Below are 19,464 nucleotides of genomic sequence, written 5' to 3'. Positions count from 1 at the left end.
CACAGCAAAATCTGCAACAAATAAAAGCTGCGTTTCTGCAGAATGGGGCCTTAGCCTAACTGTATATTTTACAAGCAGTTTTTGTTGTATTTAATCTATTCACATTTATATATTTAACCTTTTTTTTACTATTTTTTGCATTTTTCTAGAGTCATCACATTAGCTAATGTTGGATGATAAAAATCTTGCCCATCTTTAGACTGTATAATCTAAATTTACACCACCTATTTGTTGGCTTACTATATGCTAGAATATGCAAAAGCATTTGGCTGCAGTTTTTGCATACAATGTTGAATCTGAAGCCGTCTTATCGAACAAGACACAAAAATGTCTAGGCCTATGTCCCCACATAGTGGGCCTCAGCAGAAAAGAGCTGCAGTAAAAACCGCGGTGGCAACGCATTGCGGTTCTTCCAACAAAGAACCACAAATATATGACCACAAAGAATAACACATTAATGCCACTTTACACTATTGGAAATGAATAACCTAATATATGAAAGTTATAGTTTTTGCATTTGTTTAATTTACTCAGTTGTGTCTTATAATGGGGGAATAGAAGATCTGTGAAGTGGTTAAACAATATTATATTACCCGGGACGCTGCTTGAAGCATGTACATAGACCCAATGAATAACCATCCATTATTTGCTGTCTTGATGTCATTTGTCGCTAGGTTCACACCTGCAACTTGGTTTCTGTTCTTTGGATCCTCTTGGGGACTCGAGGAATGGAAACCTAACCAACTTAAAAAACGGGACCCGCGGAAACTTATATATCACCTTCGCATGTGTCATACAATATCTGTAGTGATGGGACGACAATCTATTGGGGTTTAAACAATGAGGCAAAAAGTAAATACCGGTAATTGTTTTGAGTGAATTTCACCTTTTAGCTTTTTTGTTTGCTTATAATATTTGCATGACCTGCTTATTAATATGGATATTCCTTATTCCATTAACAGAAATAGTAGTTTGTAATAACGCACAAATATGCTTATATAGGAAGACCAAAGGGTTTCACAGCCTAGACCCATGATGGCGAACCCACTTAGGTGGCACTCAGAGCCCTCTCTTTGGGCACCCATCCGTGGTACAGACTATACTGTGTGGGGGCCAAATTGTACTGTGTGGGGACCACTGTGCAGCAGATTATACTGTGTGGGGACCACTGTGGAGCAGATTGTACTGTGTGGGGGTCACAGTGCAGCAGAAAGCTCTATAATGCCCCATTCGTATGACCATATTTTGCAGGTCTGTAATTGTGTGGAATTGTGGATCCACACATTATTAAGGTTAAATTGTTGTGTTGGCACTTTGTGATAAATTAGTGGGTTCTGGGTTGCAGTTTGGGCACTCGGTCTCTAAAAGGTTCGCCATCACTGGCCTAGACAATCTGAAACATGCATTACATCAATGATACAGACATGTCAACTCATCCGGATTTGCTGGGAATCACACAGTTTTTATGGCCTCTCAACTGGTCACAGAGCCACTCACTCCAACACAGACCATGGCGCCTTGGATGGCACAAACACATTCTCCAGGTTTTTTTTTATAGATGTGCTACAGCCCATCGCTATGTCTAATGCTGACCCCCCAACTGCAGGAGAAGGAGAGTCTGAGAGGTGCCAGGCTAGATATAACTAATAAAGAGACAGCAGAGTCAGGGTACAGAGCAAGGCCCCACATAGCAAACAGCTGCAAAGAAAAAAAAAAAACACTGTGGAAAAAAAAATGAGGCAGAAATGCATCACTTTTTCCCTGCGTTTTTTCACATAAAGTCCGCACAGTTTTCCCCTGCAGACTTTCTGCCCCATTAATTGGAAACGGAAAACGCCAGTGTTTTCCTTTTTATAATTAAGATTTTTTGAAAACAAAGCTTTTCCACTGTGGATATTTTTCTGCAATGTGTAAATGGGATTAGCCAAAATGCCATCCACTTTGCAGATACTGTAAAGCGCAGCTTTTTCGTAACGTTGGGCCACCGGCCTAAAGGATATTTTTTCAAATTTTTTTAAAAAAATCCACTGTAAAAGTAAGACTATGTTCATATTTGCAATTAAGGTTCTTTTTGGAATCTCTGTTACAGATTCTATTTAATAAAAATAAAAAATTAGAAACATCATAATGGAAACTTGAAGGGCCCCATCATAATGAACAGGGTCCAGCAGGGGTTACTATGTCTGCTGTAGGTTAGCAACGCCCTTTAATCAAAACCAAGTCTTCAAAAGGACACTCCCATTTTTATGCAAACAGGGGTATCACCCTGCAAATGGCTCTTTCAGGTTGGCATCTCTGGTGATACATATTCTACTAGAGCTGCAGAGACAAACAAGCCTACAATTCCCCAAGGCCCGGTTCACATCTGCATTTCCAATTGGGGACCCCCGAACATAAACCAATCTGCAAAAAAAAGCGGTTACCTAAAGAAACCCACGGACCCCATAGACTATAATGCTGCTTGCAGAACTTCTCTCCGCATATTTCATGTGGATAGGGGAACAGAATGGCCCGAGCACAGATGTCAAACAGGACTAAGACTTTATTGGAGAGAGCCACAAGCACACATGGCCATCTTTCCATTTCTTCTCCGCTACTGAGGATTATTGAATGGCCTTGAGGGGGTCCTGTGAGATGTAGGTCTGTGAGCAGTGTTAGTGACTACCAAGAGCATAACAAGTAGAAATTGGACCCAATATTAACCTTCTAAGAGGCTCTGATCGATAACCAAGTTAGAGTTGTTTGCCTGTAACGTGACGGTGCTAGGGGTTGGCACATGAACAGGACCCGTCCTCAAGTGCATTTATACAAAGAACACAAGTTTACTTCAGGCTTCGCACAGGCAGGCATAAAATATTGAATGTTGCTTGGCAGCATGATAAATTCGGCTTCTAACCCTGCTGGTCACCACATACACACAGTCTCCCACTCATACTGGTAGTTCTTGCTGTACGTTATTACGCTAGTCTAGTATTGCTCTGTGGCTGACCTTGACAAACACTTGCCAGTTAGCAGCTACATTGGGCTGTCCATACACTTTCTGCAAGGCAGACTCATTGTTGGCTTCCATTGAAACATAGATACTGGCACTACCATTGTTCCAGCATTTTAGCCATCATACCCACTGATCCAACACCCACTCTACACAAAAATAACCCGCTCATACATATATTATAGCACTATGGTGCCATTTCATCTCACTACAATTCTTTCAATCTCCAGGGAAAGGATAACCAGCCGCACAATACAGACATTATTTCACAACCTTGAACAACTTAAATGGTTACTAACTTTTCAAACAACTCATTTACTAGAGCGTTTGATTATACACAAAAATGTAATGCACATTATTTAAAAATGTTGAAGGTTTCTACCAGAAAAACCTCTCTAAAGTTATCGTTCCTAGGTGCCTCTTTTCCTGTTCACTCCATTACTAGAAAATATGCATCCATAGAAACATCAGATTTAAGAGGGCTTCACAGTGAGTAGAAGGATGAGGGACTGTTCTATCTTCACACAGTGAATGGAGAGGGGCTGGTTTTCCTCACAACATGGCTGGACACAGCTTTCTCTGTGCACTGGACTGAATATTCTGCACATATCACAGCTTGGGATATTATTCACAGACAGAAAGTATTTTTCATGACATAAATAATGATAAATTTTACACTTTGCATTACATCAGCATATCAGCCAGAAACAGGCCTAATAACGCAGTTGTGATACTGCACGCAGGTTGTGCCAGACTATACACATAAGGATGTGACTCAGTGTTTAGTGTCATTTTAGGCTACATTTATCAATATGTCCCAAATGGGAAAATTTCCCCAAGTTATAATATACCTATGTAAGTTATTTCTCCAACTAGAGTAAAGTGGCGTATTGTAGACAAGAAAGTCTAAAGATACACCTGATTTATCATCAGGTATCAGCAACTGTGATAAATATGGCATATTTTCAGACTGCTTGTCTAAGTTTTCTAACTATTAGTAAATCCTCAAATAATTACCAAAACTGGTAAGAATTTTGGTTATTGTCTGCAGGGTTTGGAGAACCAGTTATAAGCAATTTAGCTGAAATTGATATAGAATAAAAATCATCAAATTCAACATTTGGATCAGAAGGGTCAGCTCTGTCCTGGGGAGCCCCCTGGACCCAGTACAGGTGGTGGGTGACAGAAGGATACTGTCCGTGGTGAGTTCCATGCAGGAAAGCAAATCCCACCCCATGTATGGGACCTTGATGGCACTTGGCAGCTCTGTAAGTGTCTGCTACACCCAAATTGTGTGAGAAGGAGCGCTATCGGAAGTCCTTCTTCCCAACTGTGATCAGGCTACATAATCTACATCAGACCAAGGGAAGATCAATCTGCACAGAGAACTAAATGACCCTGAAGTCTTCCTTCTTTCTTTCTTCTCTTCCTTAGCTGCTATGGACTCCTAGTATATTTCTCTTCTCAGCATATGTGTGTCTACTTCCGTATTATATTAGTGTGTATTATCCTGTACCTGTATTACAATGCTGCTGTAACATACTGAAATTTCCCCTCTGTGGGACTATGAAAGGATTATCTTACCTTATTTTTATCTAGGCAGAACATAATTCTTGTCTTCCTATATGTAAATGGTATACATAGGTATATCATAACTTAGGTTTACCTATGTATATCATTTACATATGGGAAGAGAAGAATTATGTTCTGCCTACATGTTGGATTTGATGATTTTTATTCTATAGCATAACTGGTTCTCCAAACCCTGCAGACAATAACCAAAATTATTACAAGTTTTGGTAATTATTTGAGGATTTACTAATAGTTAGAAAACTTAGACAAGCAGTCTGAAAATATGCCAGATTTATCACAATCGCTGATGGCGGCTGATAAATCAGGTATATCTTTAGACTTTCTAGTTTACAATACACCTAAGGGTTGGTTCACACTAGCGTATGTATTCTGTCTGGTTAGGGTCCGCATGGAGACCCCCCGGACGGAATACAATCGCCATTGCAAGCGATGTGCTGTCAAACACACGGACCCCGTAGACTATAATGGGATCCATGTGCTTGCAGCGCACTGCCTGCACGAATCATTATAGTCTATGGTGTCCATGTGCTTTGACAGCACATCGCTTGCAATGGCCATTGTATTCTGTCCAGGGGGTCTCCATGCGGACTCTAACCGGATGGAATACGTGTGCTAATGTGAACCAACCCTTACTCTAGCTGACAGAATTTTGTGACAAAAGTTTGGACCATTTGTGATACATTTAATTCAAGGCAACTTTATTTGAGAATTCACATGGACATGTCTAGCAATTACAAAAATTTTAGCCTACAATTTAACCAAAGATGCACCAGATTTATGCTTCTGTCTATTCATAACCACAAAACACGGGTCATAGTGTTTCAAAGATTAAAGGGATTCTACCATTAAAAAACTATTTTTTCTAGGTAACACGTCGGAATAGCCTTTAGAAAGGCAATTCCGTCTCCTACCTTTGGAAGTGATCTCCGCCGCGCCGTTCGTTCGAAAAACCGGTTTGTACCGGTATGCTAATTAGTTCTCTCGCAGCGATGGGGACGTCCCCCAGCGCAGGAGATGCGATGGGGGCGTCCCCATTGCTGCTCGAAAACCGACTGCAGTGCCGCCTCTATGTTCTTCTGTATCCTACCCTTCCTTCTTCAGCTTGATGTTGGACGCCTGCGCAGTACGCTCTGTTCGGCGAACTTTGCCAAACGTACTGCGCATGCCCGTGGCCATAGTGCCGACACCGCAATTTTGCGCATGCGCAGTACGGTCCTCGAAGTCTTCGCCGAACAGAGCGTACTGTGCAGGCGTCCGACATCAAGCTGAAGAAGGAAGGAGAGGATACAGAAGAACATAGAGGACACTATGATAGGACACATAGATAGGGCACTATGTGGGTTAAATAGATCACCACTAGGGTTGAGCCGATCTTGAGATTTCAGGATCGTTTTTAAAATCCGATTTCTGATCATTTTCCATTCGAACCCGATCCCAATGCAAGTCAATGGAATTTTTTTAATAATTGAAGATCGGATTTTAAAAACGATCCTATTCACTACACAGCGTGGAGTCTAAAAATTTAACGCTTTAATTGTTAGACTCCACGCTGTGTAGTGATTAAAAAAAATCCTCTGGCTATTTAGTCCCCTCTGGTGTCCACTTACCTGAACAGAAGCGCTGCCACTGGACCGGTCCCCGCTGTTCTCGCAGCGAGGCGAGAACAAGAGCGAGAACAGCAGGGACCGGACCAGCGATCTGTGCAGGTAAGTGTTAGCTACTAGAGATGTTAGCTAGTCTCTCATTAGAATGAATGGACGCAGCTGGCGGGCAGGGGTTTAAGCGGCCGGACGCCAGCACAGGCTGTGTGCCAGCTGCATCCATTCATTCCTATGGGACCTAGCTAACATTGTTAGCTTTTCCCACAATGCTTGGCCAGTAGCAAAGCATTGTGGGAAATAACCTCTGACCTCGATCCTAAAAAGATTGGGATCAGAATTTCGATCGCGATTGTGAAATTTACTCGATCGCCGATCGGAATCCGATCTTTTCCGATCCCGATCGCTCAACCCTATTCACCACATTTACAATCCTTCCCTTTGATTTGTGAGCACGGCAACATAAGAACTTGGTAATGTATGCAGGAGTGTAACTGAAGACTCATGGGCTCTGGTACAAATGTTCAGCTTGGACTACCCCCTACTCAGGATTCCTATTTACCAGAGCTGCGAGGGGACATATTTGGCAGCACAGATTTATCCAGTGATGATGACGTCAATTACCCAAGGTTTCTGCAGCTGACCTGATGTAGCTGTCATTTGGATGAGCTCTTTAAAGGGGTTATCCAGTTTCAACAAATAAATCTTATTGTTTGCATATTGAAAGGTTATACAATTTGCCAATATAACTTTCTGCATCAATTCCTTTGTGTCTGTAACCGTTCCTTATAGACTGTCCTTGGTCATGTGATGACGCACAGGTGCACAGCTCATTACAAGGCACAGTTCAGCAATCAGACACGTGTCTTGTAACGATCCGTGCACCTGTGCGTCCATCACATGACCATGGACTGATTTATATCCATTCAAAGTCAACAAAGAATGACAGCAAGTAGAAATCCATAAGTTATTGGAAAATTGTACAACTTTTCCTTATACAGACAATAACATTTATTTATGGAATATGGACAACCAATTTAACAGCAAGAATAGCAAAAATCAGATAATTCTGGTTAATTTGGAAATTATTAAAAAAAAATGGGATAAAAATAAATTTTATTTTCAAAATAAGACTTCCTAGTTTGAAAGATGGGAGATGTTTTCTGAGTCTGTGAATTGGTGTCCTAAAATAATGTTGTGTTGGTGTCTGGACTGAATTAGTTGGTTTGGCATAGATGAAAAACTGAAATTAGACTTGGTGTAACATCTCTGCCTGTTCAGGCCTCTGCGCCGCCCTCTGCTCGCGTGCTGTGGCGCAGGAGGCGTGTGCAGTTTGATAATCTGCTTAAAGTTTTTAGTTGCACTGTGTGAACACGGCTCTAGTCCTTAATTGGATTTGCACCACACCTGTCTTCTGCCAAGGTTGCCTCTGTTCATTAAGTGGTTAATCTGTCTTGCCTGTGATTGACAGCTTTTCTTCCTGTCAGGTTCTGGGCGGGTTCTTCCTCCCCTATTTAGTCTTGGCTCACAGTCACACTGGTGCCTGTTATTGCCTCTTGCTTCTGGTATCTCTTGCTGTTTATTTACTTGTATTCTAATCCTTGACCTCTGGCTTTCCCTACTGACAATTCTTTTGGACTCTGATTTGGCACTGCATCGCTCTCCTGTTACCGAACCCTGGCTACCTGACCTCCCTTTTGTTGTTGTTCGTCTTGTCTGCGTTTTGTGTTTCACGTATTCAGGGAGGGACTGTCTTCGTGGTTGTCGCCTATTACCTAGGATAGGGTCTGGCAATAGGAAGGGAAAGTGGGGGGCTTCAGTTTGGGGCTTCAGTTTAGGGCTCACTGTCCCTTGTGCCCCTCCCTCCAGGGTTCCCCAGCAGCTTCTGGGGAATTATCGTCTGCTATTCTCTAACACTTGGAGTATACATTCGTCACTCATTGCAAAGTTCCCTAAATGCCTTTTTCAGGGAGACTAACCAGTGAACAAGCAGGGTGATTTCTGCTGCCCCATCTGAGAGGGGGATAATGTGGGGGATAGAAGTTGAAATTCTTATAGTTTGAAGCAGAATCTGCGCATGGCTGGGGCTACACCATAGTGACACTCTGCAACTAATGTGAGTGAATTGAGTGACGTTGCGACCTCAAGGATGCTGTGACAATCCAATACTAGTAAGTCAATCAACGCTCATTGACTATCAGAAGGAACTGTCATTAAAATGATGGTTCACTCCCATACAGTTTGCATTTGATAGTGGCACATCCACAAGAGATGTCCTATAGCAAAGCATTTTCAAACCAGTGTTTGTTTGTTGGGTGATTTTTCTACATGGTATTTATCAAGAAGGAATATTCTAATGAGCGTTTATTTGCTCATTGGCCCAAGTAAAAGGACCTTAAAGAGGACTTTCAACACCCCTAACAACTTCAGCTCTTTATAACAATTAATAGACGCTGCTACACTTATTCTAGCACAATTCTTCTCTAACCCCCCACCATTCATGAGCAATTGGTGCTCTTAATTTTAGTGCCCAATTTGCTATTTAGGTTCTGTACTGTCAGGAGGGCAGTGTCAGGCAGGAGCAGACATGGAGTGCGATTCTGAGCCCTTACACTGGTTGCCTCTACTTCCACCTGACACCGCCCTCCTAATAGTACAGAGCCTAAATAGCATGTCAGACACCAAAAATAACAGCATTGATTGCAAAAATTGCAAACCTCTAGTTTATAACTTTTTAATACTACTTGTAAGTAAAATACTTGCAAGTGGCATTTATACGCTTTCTCTGCAAATTGACAAAATTGGAATGGACAAAGCCATCACCTGCCTCTAACTTACTGTCTATTGTGTCACAGACAACACTAAGATCCGCTTATAATACAACAGCTTTAATGAATCAGTCCCTGTGTGTAGACGAGATAAACAAGACTTTCAGGCTAAGGGCTCATTCACATCTGTGCCCATACTCCATTCTGCAGGTTTCCGTTTCCTGCACAAAACAGGGGCAGGAGACAGAAACTTGCCGGCATGTTTCAATCCCATTCATTTGAATGGGCTTGAAAAGTGTCCGGCTGTGTGCGCTGGTGAGCGTTTTATGCGCTCCATGGCGAAACCGTTTTTTTTAACTGGACACAGAGTCGGACATGCAGTACTCTGTGTTCGGTTTAAAAGAACGGTTTTGACACAGAGCGCATAAAACGCTCACTGGCGCTCACGGCTGGACTCGGCATGACAGGTTTCCATCTTCTGCATGCAGAAGACGGTAAACCTGAGAACGGAGACCAGACGCTGGTGTGAACCCAGTGTAAGCCCCCACATTGCGGAAACACAGCTTTTTTGTTGCAGATTTTACTGCGTTTTTTTGAGCCAAAGCCAAGAATGGATATAAATGGAAGGGGAAATATATAGGAAGTTCTTATACTGTATTTCTACTTTCTGCTCACTCCACTCCTGGCTTTGACTCAAAAAACCACAACAAACTCTGCAACAAAAAAAGCTGTGTTTACGCAACGTGGGGCTGTAGCCTAAAGCAGCACAATGCAGAAACACACCTTTTTTTTGTTGCAGATTTTGCTGCAGTTTATTGAGCCAAAGCCAGGAGTGGATTGAGCAGAACGAAGAAGTGTAAGAGCTTTCTATATATTTCCCATTCCTTTGGTAGCCATCCTTGGTCTTGGCTCAAACAACCGCAGCAAAATCTGCAACAAAAAAAGTTGCACTTCCGCAACATGGGGCCACAGCCTTACTGTTTCTCCTAGGAGTCCTGTCAACTTATAGATTAAGGCCCCACATGGTGTCCTGCAGCAAAAAAGTGCTGCATGAAAAAACACGACAGCAACACATCACTGTTCTTCCTGCAGCGCTTTGAACAGAAAGTTCACAGGGGTTTTGGAAATCGCAGCGTGTCCACTGCGCGTATTTTACTGCAAAGTGGGGATGGGATTCAGTAGAATCCCATCCACTTTTCTGTGAATGTAAAACGCTGTGGTTTACACCACATGGGGTCCGGCCGCACTCTGCTTTTTACTCAGACATTCAGCTGCAAATTATATAAACCTATATATCACAGTGCTCAGCTTCTCTCCCTCCATTATATCCTGCTCTCATAAATCTCCTGACAGGTTCTCAAGGGTTATCAAATATGTGATCTTTATAAAATATGCACTATTACTTGTATATTACACATTTTAGCATGAACAAATGATGGCGCCAGCTAATTACTATAGCGGTGATGTCAATAAGGAGTGGCAGAGGATGAGACAATAAATGGGAGCCTTTTACTCTAAGTTATCTCATATTCAGTTAACAGTATATTTTTTGTAAACCCACAATAAGCTCTTTAACATAATGATGGCTATAAGGAAACCATTCTAGCCTATTGGACATTTCAAGTGAAATAAGCAAAAGTAAAAAAAAAAAAAAAAAAAAAAGCAAAAATACATATAAACAACATATATAGCAATGGTAAATGCTGGCAGAATACTTGTGCTAGGACAACTGTAAACAATAAAATATATCAGAATTGCTAGACTAGTTACATTTTAGCCAATCAGGTATTGTGTCCCTTGTTCTGTTACGGAATCATTCCTCCTAAATAAAAATGTAATTTCCATAGTAGATTGACTTTTAGAGGAATCCTTAAATTTGAAGAATTGTTTCTTGAATTCAGAAAATAATGTGAAAACATCATGGTATCGACATTATAGGCTAAAAATTATCAGCTGTATGAATCACTTTGGACAATATTTCAGTAAGTTCTCTCATTTTACAACTGATGACTCCTGCTCAGAAGTAGCACTGCAAGACAATGCTGATGCTCGGCCTTGAAGACCCAAAAATGTAACATCCTAGTAATATTATAAATGTGAAACGTGCATGTTTGTTACTCAATCACTCAAAAATGGCTGAATGGATTTGTAACCTCGATTAACACATAGGCTACTTTTTATCCCGGTAAATGACATGGCTTCACGACTGTTATGAATTAATATTCATATACTATATTAAACTGCTCTTGCTGCCAGGACTATCAGCTAATTGCACTTTGCTGATAAAGCATGGTTTGTTTTCTCTTTATGTAAAAGACACAGATAACACTGAGTCATTGTGTACAAGCATTTGCATATTATCTGATTTGCTCCAGTGCTGAGACACTGACATGGGGAAACCCCTTTAATCCAAATTGTCAAAGTTTGCCAATTTTATAGATGCTGGGAAAAAGAAAATCTAATTTGTTGCAAAATTCTAAAACATCGAGAGCTATGAAGGTAATCAGAAGTCACAGACTTCTCCTCAAGCGGAGCTCAGGAGGATTGAGCAAACTAGGCATCAAGTGGCTCTTGGAGCAGCCAACAACACGCAGACTAAGTCGCGGGCAGAGGCAAGTTTAAATTATAAGTCAAAAGGTTTTTCTCTTTTACTTTTAGGTGAAGTAGTTGTATAAGGCTTTGAATGAAATTTTGTTTTACATTTGCATTAGAGGGGTATTCCACCTTGTGACTTATCCTTAAAATAGCCCATCAATTCAATTACAGATTAAAAGGGTCCATCTCGGGACCCCCAGAAATCAGTTGTTTCCCTGTGCACACAGCTTCCAGCATTGTTTAAATATCAGGATCTGTGTGATTCACTTGCTGTATTTCTGATAGCAGTGGTTATGGGTACTGCAGTTATGTCTATTGGCTGCTATACCCATAACTGCTGATATCAATAATGTGGTGAATGATAAGTGCAGTGCCAAGAATATGAATAATATCAAGAGCAGTGCACCAAGGAAAACCAGACGATCTACTGTTATCCCGACAGTTGGACCCCGCCGATCTAATATTGTTGGTCTATCTTATGGATAGGCCATACATGCTGAACTCTTTAACGTTTACAAGGCTATATATATCAGTAGCCTGGCCCCTTTATTTCCAGGATCAGTAGAATTCCAGAGATTGGACTCCACCGATCATATAGTCATGGCATATCCTAGCAATATTCCATCACTTTATTAAACCTGAATTAACGTTTAACTTTTTATCTGCCTTGTGATCTGTGTTACAGGAGATGTGAAGCCCCTATGGTGCAACAATTGCCTCACTTCTGATTGCTGGGCATAGTGGCCGTGGCATGAGATAGTGAAAATGAAACTATGCCTTGGGAAAGCCAGATGACTCCCACTCATGATGGATATTTGTAGCACACAATATGATGTAATGTTATCGTATATAATAAATACATGCATTTTTCTATATAATAGATTATATAATATTTTAAAACAGTCGGCTGCTCTTGTATTGTAAGTGAGTCTTTTGTTATTTAGAGAACATATAGGTCCCCTTTCCATTTGCAGGCAAAAAGTGGTAGAAATAGGTATATTTCCAAAGCTTGACCTTATTTTATTGGAAAAGTGACCATCTGGATTTCGCACCATTTTAAGAAAGTAACAAACAACATATCCAAGTGTAAGAGCCTAGCAGATACCAAAGAACAGACTTTTGGCACCCACAGAGGGTCGATGGACACGTCTGGTATATGCAAAGCAATGGGACTCTTCAGTGCTTATGATGACACTCGCCAATATGACTTTTATGATCTATATAATTCATTTGTCATAAAAGTCTTTGCTGAGAAAACCTTTAAGGTCACATCTAAAAAAAATTCTTACAACAGAGACAGACAAGATTACAAAGTACTTAAGATCCAAAGATTTTAGGCTTTACATGAAAGTCAAATAAAAGAAGGAAGCAGAAGATTAAAGTAGGGAGTGGCTGGAAAAGACAAGTTGTATAGAACATTAATGGTCAAGTAGTGTGGCACATTAGAAAAGGGCATGCCTCTGTAGTATCGCTTTGTTCTCTCATCTGCTGAGCAAGCTATGGTTTCTTAGAAAGCCATTTACAAAGTTACAGATCTAGACAAACTGATCTCATATAGCAGTAATAATAATAATAATAATAATAATAATAATAATAAGATAGTAAGGCCTGAATCACATCTGCATTAGGTATTCCATTCGGAAATCCGCTTGGGGACCCCCGAACAGAATACTGAATGCATTGACATGCGGTGAGCTCATGAAAGCACATGGACTCCATAGACTATAATGGGGTCTGTGTGTTTTCCGTGTGGTGTCTACACGAAGCATGCGGAGAGAAAAGTACTTCATCAGCTACTTTCCTCTCCGCATGACTTGTGTGGACACCGTGCAGAAAACACACGGACTCCACTATAGTCTATGGGGTCTGTGTTCTTTCATTGCTTACCGCTTGTCAATGCGTTCAGTATTCCGTTTGGAGGGGTCCCCAAGCGGACTCCCCGAACGGACTACCGAATGCAGATGTGAACCAGGCCTTAGTGTGTGATAACTAAAGCCACGTCAGATGTGGAAACCATACAATATTATTTGTTAAAACAAATGTTCCTAAAATGAAGATATTACTAATGTGAGAGAGTAAGCATCTTTTCACATGGGTACTGATCATTGATATAACAAGTTGAGTGACAGCTGTTTATTTAAAGGGTCTTTTACACGGCTCCATGCAAACAGTATGTGAAAGAACAATCATTAAAGACACCAATGACTAAGAAATGTAGAAATGGCCTATCCATCCAAACTAAACTACAGCTTTAAGAGTCCAAGTAGGGTTTGCTCCACCCTCCATCCAATGCATTGTGCTATGTGTTGCTTGGTCAAAGAAACTCAATTCACTAAGCTCCTGGTGAACAGCTCTTGTGCTGGTGTTACTTCCAGATGCACAATGCAACAAACACACAGAAATGGTCAGCACTGACAAGTGTTGTTGCATATTTTTCTGTTACTTCCAAAAACGGGGTGAGGTGTTATAGGGAGTGCCTCAGCTAAGGACAGGCTATTTCCAATCCATAGTTAGGACTTATTCACATATATAAGAATTACAGAGGAAAACTCTGCACTTTCTGTGAAAAAGCGCTGAGGGGAAAAAACGTCGTTTTTACCACAGTTTTTCCTGCAGTCCTTCTTGGCTGTGGCTCGCTATGTGGGGCCTTAGCCTAAAACAGATCAACCACGGACAGAAACAACTGATACATGTCTTAAACCCAGACCTTTGCAGATGCAAAACTCAGATGCCAAATGTTCTATGACTAGGCCACATTCAGAGCCACTAAACTCTTAACACCATCCCATCTACAGCTAAAATTTGGCAAGATATTACTCTATTCTTGATGTGATGTGTGTTATTTATAAGTAAGGCTGAAATAATAAAAAAAATCACGTACTAGAAAGGGAGTTCCCATAACTTAAGTCATGTAGTGTAGTGTATATTAGCAAAGACACAAGTACTGATGTCTGTAGTGAAACTGTGGAGGAATGCAATCCCATAATATCAGCACAGCACAATAGTAGGTGACCAGATAGGGATTTTTGCCTTAAAATAAAAGTTTAATTTTATTCAAGCTTATGGGCAATTCTCTACTTTAAGCTCAACTTTCATGGTTTTGCTTGATAAGGCTAAAAAAAAACCAAAAAACTATTTCTAAACCAGTTATATGCTGTTGTAGGGTCGGTTATAGGCATAGTAAACCTATCTTTTGATTCAGATTGAAATCTTCTTTCTGAGAAAATGAACCATTAAGGCTGAGTTCAGAAGGGGTTTTTTTGGTCAGGATTTCGACGCGGAATCAGCGTCAAAATCCTGCTCAAAAACCGCTTCCCATTGAAATCAATAGGAGCTGGTCATTTCCTGACATGAGCCGCGGACATCCACCTCACGACACCTCCCTCCCGACTAGGTCCATTCATTGGGGCCTAATCCAGAGCGGAATGCCGCAACTGGATGACGGTGTACTGCACCAGCATCCAAGCATGCCTAGCCATTTTTTGGTTCAGAATCTGAAGCGGCCTCTGCGTCAAATTCCAGACCAAAAAACCCCATCTGAACTCAGCCTAAATCTGAAGCAAATGAGTAGTAGCAGGGTTGTGAACGTGCATGCAAGAGCTTTGTTTTCATCTGTTGGTTCACCTGCCCTTAAAGATTGACACATTTCAATATGTGGCAACCACAGGAAAAAGGGGGCACTGTTGAAGGCACAGCCAAGACTTGGGTACAAGACTGTACTTTTAACAAAAAGATGGTAAATTCCTAATACCACTAATCCCTACTACAACAGCATGTAAGCAGTTTAGAAGCGATTTTGGTGGTGGTAGATACTAAAATGTAATTTTCAGATATTTCACTATAAAATTTCTAAACCAAATCTCACCTCTTCCCTATTTACACAGAACAATTAAATACCACACACTTTCACTTACAGAGCACTGCCCTTGCCCTCACTTCCTGGAACATAAAATATTCATTACATGTAATGGTAATTTCATTTAGATTTACTGATTTCTCACTAAATACTCAGTATTTCACTTGCTACACACATTAACTGTAAAATAGGCTCACTAATAGAAATATCACCATATCTTTAGTTTGTAAAATACTTCCTTCAAGGATATTACAAGTTGGCATCCTCTACAGATATAGAAAACCTAAGGGATTAGATGTATTTCCAAGAGGCCATTATATCACTAGATAGATGGGTAATTGATACAGAGATCACATCTGCAAGGTCTGGCATAATAAACGCAACTGTTAGCCTTACAGAAGTCTGTTACTTGCCTTATTCTGGATCCACACTGCATAGAAATGTGTCACTAGAAAGATCTATTCGCCATCTTTACTATATACCTGTATATAATAAATCATTATGGGTGCAGCTGAAACTTTAATATATATGGGGCATATATCTATACTAGAACCGATGTTGTCACTTTGGTGGTCTATATGTCTAAATTCTCAAAATGCTACAATTCAAATAATATAGCATACACCATGAAAGCAGCTAATCCAGACTGTTTATCATGTGCACCAGTTATAGGGCACCCAACCTGATTTCTTTTTTTCTGAAGAACTTATCAAAAAATCATGGACAGCTAATTATTTTTGCAGATATTTGGAATACCATACTAAAACAAAAACCCATAATACTGATGTGAATATTGCTTTATTCACATCGAACTGTACAAGGCTGATAACTGCAAACCCAACAATCTGCACAAAACAAAAAACAGAAAAAAATGCCCTATTTTTATGGCTTGCCCACGATGGTTGGCAATCTTGGTGGCATAAAACAAATGGCATTACATGCCAACTATCTTGCCACGCCCCAGCAAAAGAAGAAATATAAAGCGACCCTAGAATATGTTGCAATTTGTTCGGTGTCATGTTATCAAGTAATTATTTACTCCATTTTCTGTAGTGCAACATATTGAGACATGTATACAAATGATGCACAGCTGGGAAAACACATATTTGCTGAATGTAAACTAACAAGCTAGGTTTTTAATATGAATAGATAGATAGATAGATAGATAGATAGATAGATAGATAGATAGATAGATAGATAGATAGATAGATATTGTATCTGACGTATCCACTAGGCAACCGAAAGGATGATATGTATTTCACACTGAGTGATGTAATCCAGCCTCCTAAAGTGGCACCATGCACATGGGCACACCCACAGCGACACATAGATATACAGCATCTTCATGTGTCTCCACTGTGTCACTGTGATAAGCAGCAGGAAAGATCTATTACCTCTCCCCCCTACAAGGATATCCTCCCCATTACATAAATCACACTCAGCATTGCAGTCCCTCCCTGTGCAACATTTCCTGATGCATAAATACAGATGTCTGTGCCAGTGTCTAATGTGTGATGTGCAGGTCTACATGTGGATTATACATGAAGATATAGTGTATATGCCATGTATGTATTTATAGTATCATGTTTGTGTACAAACATACATCATCACATCGCATATTCATAATAACATCCATAATCCATAATACAAGTGATCAGAGAGCACCAATATGATGAATAGGTAACATGCTATTGTAAGGAAGACCAGGGAGGAGAAGAACTTACCTACTGGCTAAATAGAAGGCTGTGGATCGCATGTAATTGTATTTTCCAGCTGAGATCCTTTTGTCCTGTCTCTCCGTCTGCTGTAAGGGAAGCTGATGGAAGGAGGCAGTGGAATGGATGCTTTCATGCTCCTGCCCACCCACAACGCACAGGATGCTGGGCTTTGTAGTTTAAATGCATAGCATCACTTCCATCCTGTCTGCTGCTTAGCTACATCATGGCTTGTGTATCCACTACAGGGAGCTGAGAATCCTGCCTAGCAAATACAGGAAGGAAATGGACTAAATATGCTGATCTATCATTGAGCTTGATCCTTGGCTGAGCCCTTGCTATGTATTGCTTACACATTACTAATACTTATATATAAATTGATTTTATATCATGACATTAGAGATGTGTGAATCAATATGGTCGATTTTATAGAGTTTGCTTTTATTATAACTATATGGAAAAGGCCAGCATTTCCATAGGTATAATTGACACGCTGCGATTTACAAAAATGCGTTATAGTCATAGCAATTAGTATAAGGGTAAGGCCACCGCCCGGTCTCCGCTTTGCATGTTTCCGTTCCGAAGACAGAAACCCACAAACCAGATATCGGGCACAGGTGTAAACCCGCCCTTAATGCAGCTAAAAAATGCATTGCGGTTTTTTTTGCTGTGTTTTTCATTGCGTTTTTGCTGAGTTTTCTTCCGGTTCTATAGAGAAAATGCCAATATTTCCACCGGTATAAATTACATTCTGCGATTTTCAAAAATAAAAACGTTTTTGAAAACGCAGTTTTACCGCTACAGATTTTTTTCTGCAATATGTGGAAGGAATTAGCTAGACTCCCATCCACTCTGCATGCAATGTAAAACAGTTTTTTTTTTTTTAACGTATTGTCTATATATGTCATGGATAAGTGGTATATGTATATGTCATGGATAAGTGGTTGCCGGGTGCTTGACCACATTCGTGCATTCAACAGAAAGCCAAACATTTCAATAAGCACTTCTTCACTTCTCCAGCAGTATCATGTAATTCCCATATCAGTCAGTGAGTGACAGGGGGCCTGCTTACAATTATTTGTCCAATATGGTTTACTGCTTATCTTCCTCGAAAAGTAACAAATCCATTTCCAAGGACATATTATGATATCCATGATAATCTGGGACAACACTCCACCCTACTTATTTTTTCTTTTAATTTCCTATACTCCCCCTGTCTCTGAATTCCTGTTAGACTATATTCACACTACCATTATTACAGTTCATTCCTGTTATCACTCATAGGGTGACAGCAATGGACATTAACGGTAGAAGACTAAGGGTACGTTCACATAGAGGAATCTGCCACAGATTTGGGAGCAGATTCCACCCATGACTCTGTGGCAGATTCTGTTCTGAATTGCCTCTCATTGTTTTCAGAGAGAGGCAGAGATTACAGCAAGATAAGGACAAAATATCAGCGTTGTGTTCGATCCTGCCGCAGATTTCGTGGCTAATTCATCTACAGATTCCACATCTCCCGAGTGATTCCCTAGTGATTGGGGCCTAATCAGCAGAGGAAAGTCGCGACAGAATGTCGATACCCTGCAGGAATTTCTCTTCATTTTACACAATGTGAACTTAGCCTGAGACGCAGACAGAAGCCCCTCTGTATTCCTTTCCCATTGATTCTAATGTTAACAACATGGCAGACAATGTCTTTGGTCATGTTTATCAACCTTTGTAACAGAAAAAAAGTCCTGCATGCAAGACTTTTTCTTCTGTCAGAGAAGTAAAAAACATGCCAGAACAAAGCTTCCATCATCGGCTTTCACATTCTGTGCCCCTGGTGAAGAGCTGTTGTGCCAGTACCGTAGCTCTTCACTGTCAGAAGGGCGTTTCTGATAGTCAGAGAGAACACCCTACCTCACAGTAGCGTCTATAGCACTGTACTGTGATAGCGGTGAGGAACGTCTCATCTCCTCCTGGTAGTCAAGTACTGGGGGGGCATTCCTCACTGCTCAGCGTCATGGCTGGGCAGTAAGCAACGCCCCATCTCACAGTACAGCGCTATAGACGCTACTGTGAGGAAGGGCGTTCCTGACTGACTGTCAGAAACGCCTTTCTGACAGTGAAGAGCTACGGTACCGGCACCGATAGCTCTTCACCTGGGGCACAGAACGTGAAAGCCGATAAGTGTGCTGAATTCAGCGCACTGTCGGCTTTCTAGCGGTGTATTAAACTGCATGTGCCCCAGGAGGTGGAAGGCCTCTTTAATGTCCATGGCTTTCATCCTGTGATAGATAAGTACAATGGACATTAAATAATGGTAGTGTGCACACATCCTAAAACAGATGATGAAACACAT

The 19,464-nt window shown here is 40.8% G+C and overlaps 1 protein-coding gene across 1 annotated transcript in view; it reads right to left on the bottom strand.

The window, feature by feature from the left end:
- GNB4 (G protein subunit beta 4) overlaps positions 1-17,261 on the bottom strand; it is a 79,125-nt gene extending 61,864 nt beyond the window's left edge. The window contains exon 1 of the mRNA XM_075268656.1: positions 17,127-17,261. The gene's annotated coding sequence lies outside the window, so the exon portion shown is untranslated. The remainder of the gene's footprint in view (positions 1-17,126) is intronic.
- Between the last annotated feature and the right edge of the window lie 2,203 nt (positions 17,262-19,464).

Source organism: Leptodactylus fuscus, chromosome 3 (genome assembly GCF_031893055.1).
Source record: "Leptodactylus fuscus isolate aLepFus1 chromosome 3, aLepFus1.hap2, whole genome shotgun sequence".
NCBI classification, from domain to species: Eukaryota; Metazoa; Chordata; class Amphibia; order Anura; family Leptodactylidae; genus Leptodactylus; species Leptodactylus fuscus.
The sequence above is the reverse complement of the archived record's forward strand: the minus strand, read 5'-3'. Positions and strand labels throughout refer to the sequence as shown.